Consider the following 4,998-nt stretch of genomic DNA (forward strand, 5'->3'; position numbering starts at 1 on the left):
AGGGGGGTGGATGGAGGGGGGGGGGGGGGGGGGGGGGGTGGATGGGGGGGGCGTTTGCATGCCATACATCTGTCTGCTTGTTTCTTTTTAAACTTTACATTTGCTAACCATGTGTAGTCCCTTTTTTGTTTGCTTTTATCACAGAACATACATTAGATGTGCCTCCCTCTGTGTGTGTAAAACTCTTTAATGTTTCTCTCTCTCTCTCTCTGTCTCTCTCTGTCTGTCTCCCTCGTTCCTTTCTTTGAGTGACAGTGCAGGGCCCTCGTGAGCCCTTGTTGGCCATTCTGCATCACCCTGCTGCGCTATTGGCCCTAATTATCAATTAGGGGGGCCAGACGGCCCCACCTGGAGTAGGCCGAGGTGCTAATAAGCCAGGGCCGTTCAGGGCAGGCCCAGGCTGTGTGTCAGCAGGGCTGAGCGCCCCTCTCCGCTGAGCCGCTAATGGCTCCTCCTGTCACAGTCCGAGCGAGTAATCTGCGTTCGGCGGGGACAGGCCGTGCCTTCCTCGTTTGGAGACCTTTCCCCGGCCGTCTGACGCTTTCGGCCTGGTGGCGTATTGCATCGTTATGTGTTTTCCGGGGTGTTTGTAAAAACGGGGAGGTGGGGGCGGCTGGCCGTCGGGTTCCTTGACCATGCCGAGACCTTGCTCGTTAAACTACCGGCAGAAAGGAGCCGGCTGGAAAGGGCTGTGTGCCTGAGCCGTAATGGCCGGCACTGTGCGAAAACGAACCTTTTTACGGGCGTTTTTGATAGAGAGCTGCATTGTGACTGGGTGTTGCAACACCTGTAGCTCCAGGTCCAGGGTTAGCCACGTACACCACAGAGACACAGCCTGATGCTCCGGCCATCGGCACTCCACTCCACCTGTGTAGAGCACCTCGGAGAGGATCTTCTAGCTGGTGACAGCTTGGGGGTGAGTGAGCAACAATGTTAGCTGTGCACCATATCCGATGTCTGCTTGCAGACACCAAACCTCAGCCATGTTTGCTGACGTATATTGTCTCGATACGCTTGCACATCAAAATAACCCCGGGGTAAACTGATCTCATTCATCATGAGACCTCAACCACTTCCTCTGTTCATCTGTGAAACTCTTATGGAAATTGTGACTGCCCATATTTAGACTGAACAACGATAATTAGGCGTTTGTCGGGTGCCTGATTACTATTTTTGTACATGCGAGCACCGTCTGCTTGTTGATCGGTCCTCAAACACTGCTGTTTTTGGCAATCAGGATTTGAATCTGAAGTGGAATGTTTGTGTTGAAGCGTGTTGCAGCTTTGAATACTCCTCGTACCCTCTGACCTGTATCTGTGCAACCATGGTTGAAACACGAGCATGTGTCAAACGGCCACAAAGAGTTATCATTTTGTAAGTTGTGATATTATGCGATTCTGATATATTTGACTGATGCATTCAATATTACAGTAGTGTTATTTTGCAAAAGCATGTCTTGCATTTCAAGATGCGGGTTTAGATGATGTAAATAACACTCAATTAGAGCTCCATTCTGGTGATGAGGAATAGCACCAGTACCAGAACTTCTCCTATAATGTCCTCAGCCATGCAACTGCCCGCCTCCTTTTTAATTTGCTAAAAGTTAGTTTGTTTTTCTTCTTTCAAAACAGATAAGTGGGAAAAGGGCATTTCTCATTCTCTCACTGTATCTTCTTCCTCTCCAGGAAACGTGAGTTAGAAAGCACTGAAACATACCACGTTTAGAGTGTGCATGAAGATATCAAGTTAGATTATCCAAAATGGCTCGTTGAAGCAGAAACCTTCATTGAGTCCTGCACTACCATTGCAGTACAGAATGATGTAAGTCATTTGTTATATTATGGTCTGGTGTTCCCAGACACATTCTATGTTAAAATCAATTTCCGATGAAGAAATCCATGTAGCCCAAAGTTAATCCTACTGTAATATGTGCCTGGACTGTTGGACCTACATGATGTGTCCTGGTGCCCAACGCTGATTATGAAACTGAATGTTATGACTGGGTGTTAAGAAGTGGGTTATGTGTGAAAGTCTCAAAAGGATGGTTAAGAACTGTATAAGGGAATATATATTTATTTTTCTAAGATCTACAAAGAAAATATTAACAAAGTCATTTGGAACAGATGAAAATTGCATTTCAGAGCACTGGTGACATCACTCATATCATGTGTATTGTGTAATAGGAGTTTTCTGGTTTGTTTATTTTGTGCCATTATCCTGTTCCCCCTGCTTTATAAGTTCTTTCTTCACAGTTTATGTATGTTGATTGACACAAAGTGTTTGTTAAAAGGTCCACGAGGTTTCACCGTAAAGACCATTTTCCTCATTCACAACCCAAAGTATAATCCTTCCTGTTTACATTGACTTCTCCGAATGGTGCACGGCAGGATGGCTGTACTGTACTGTATTATGTCACAGGTCTCTGTGTACAGGGCGGGATGTCTGTACTGTACTGTATTATGTCACAGGTCTCTGTGTACAGGGCAGGATGGCTGTGCTGTACTGTATTATGTCACAGGTCTCTGTGTACAGGGCAGGATGGCTGTACTGTACTGTATTATGTCACAGGTCTCTGTGTACAGGGCAGGATGGCTGTACTGTACTGTATTATGTCACAGGTCTCTGTGTACAGGGCGGGATGTCTGTACTGTACTGTGTTATGTCACAGGTCTCTGTGTACAGTGTTCCTGTGTTCCTTCAGCAGTGGCCCCACATGCTGCCATTGCACTGTTGCAATTACAAACAGTTCTTGAGTTTTATCCCCTTTGAGCCACATCCTGTAAAGTATCATTTATGATTTTGAAAATAAAATAATGAATTATGCATATAAGAATCCACGCCTCTGCTAATCTAATGGAAGTGATTATTTATATATATATATAAATTTTTGTTTGGTGTGTGTATGCATACATGTGTAAATACATGTACATATACATACATGCATATATAAGTTCAGGACGTTTCAGTCGTGTTTTTCTCTCCCAAACATCAGCTATTATGCAACATCCAGTAAAACATGCCTGAACGATAGAAATCCTTTGTGTACAGTTTACACCACAGATGATAATTATGACGAATGCAACATTGGTGTGTTTACTGCATTAATTCAGCAACCTGTGTGCTGTTTTTAAACTCCTTATCGTGTCAGATCAGACCGTATCATTTTAAGATTCATTTTTGTTTTGTAAAAGAAAATTTGACAGAAATGTGCGGGATATTTGGAGGCTATCGGGTGCTAAATGACCACGCAGTGGCGATATTAGCTACTGCCAAAGGGTTAAGTTGCCTGCATGGGCTGCGGCCCCCTAGGCTGTTTGACAGTGGGACAAATGATGACGCAGACAAGAGCCTGATGCACCGTGGGATCGCTGATAAACAACAGGATCGAAGAGGAAAACAACGTGATGGTACATTAACGCTAATAAAATTAAGTGCTGGCAAATTAAATAGACTATTTGTGGATATATATATATATATATATATATATATATATATATATATATATATATATATATATATATATATATATATATATTAGTGGAAATTATTTATATATATAATTATAAATTATGAGAGTGGAAAAATAAATTACTCAGTTACTGATTCATCAGCAATACAAAAAGACCGCAACCCCCTAAGAGGTAATCGCTGCCTTGAAGTGTTGAAGCATTAGTTGTCCTCTAATTACTGCAAGTTTTTCTAATCACACCTTGCTTTTCTTTTGTGGATTGTGTTGTGCATCACCCCATGTCTTGCCGGTGACGTTACATGTCACTGATACAGAGATTAATCATCCTCACCACACCATACAGTTTGTGCATAACGATTTGGCACCCGTGAGGACATAATGCATTGAATGAGTTCTGTAAATACCATATCTGTAAATACCATATCTTTTATAGGTGTCCTTTAATGCTGACTAACTGTCAGTCACTGTATGAGTGTAAAATCTATTTCCTTCTTTGCCATACAGTGAGAAGTTCATATAAGACTCTACTTTACTGAAAAGTGAATAATGACACTGTCCAAAATTTCAAAACTTCTGCCTCAGTTTCCGTTCAACATTCACAGTGAGAGCAGCCAGTCCAAGGAAAAGCCACGAGTCACACGGCGTGTGTGTGTGACGGGTTTGTAACCCAAACTCGCCCAGATGGCTGCGACCCATGTGAGGCCAGATGAGGATATTTGGTGTCGCTTCATTAAGTCAGAGCTGCGTGCGGCTGGCACTGTGTCAGAGGGGGGGGGGGGGCTGTCATCCTGGGGAGCAGCTGTGGGGGGGGGGGGGGGGGGGTACCATGGGGCGCTCGGGCTGAACCATGCGCTTAATCCCCAGATTATTCCCTGCCTCGCAGACCTGGATTAGGGACTGAGAGTGCGCAGTCAGCTCTCTTTCTGTAGATTATGGTGGCGTGGAGGGTCTTGCCGAAGGACGCCGTGTGTAGAACGGAAACGCATACACGCATTAAGATGGTCTGGTGTGTTTGGATGTGATGACGTCATGCTTTGGTTAAATAAAAAGTGACATCATTTGACATAATTTCCACATTTGCTTCATGCTCAGACAGCCAAAGAAAGCCTACACAGAGGTTTAAAAACTTCCAGGAGTGCTGTAGATATGTACTGTAATATATGAATTTTCATTTAAAAATATAGTGATATCTATGTATGGTGTCTCATTGTGATAGACACCACGAGAGTGGTTTGGATTAAACATTTGCTAACTAGCATTTCTTATGCCTGTGTAATCAAAAAAATGCATTGCCGGACAGTTTCACTCATTCAAAAGAATGTCTCGTGGAGGGGCCAATTTCTGAGGACTTCTGAATTTCAATAAGCTGAAATAAAGCCCCGCAAGTGAATGAGCTAACGCAAACTCAAAGCCAGCGGACATTTCCCAGCGGTCCTGCAGAGCGACTACCAGCAGGCCATTTCCTTGGCGATGGTTACCAGGGAGTTTGTTCCATAAGTCCCTGGCCAAGTCTCACATCAGGTCCAACA

Source organism: Brachyhypopomus gauderio, chromosome 2 (assembly GCF_052324685.1).
Source record: "Brachyhypopomus gauderio isolate BG-103 chromosome 2, BGAUD_0.2, whole genome shotgun sequence".
NCBI lineage: Eukaryota > Metazoa > Chordata > Actinopteri > Gymnotiformes > Hypopomidae > Brachyhypopomus > Brachyhypopomus gauderio.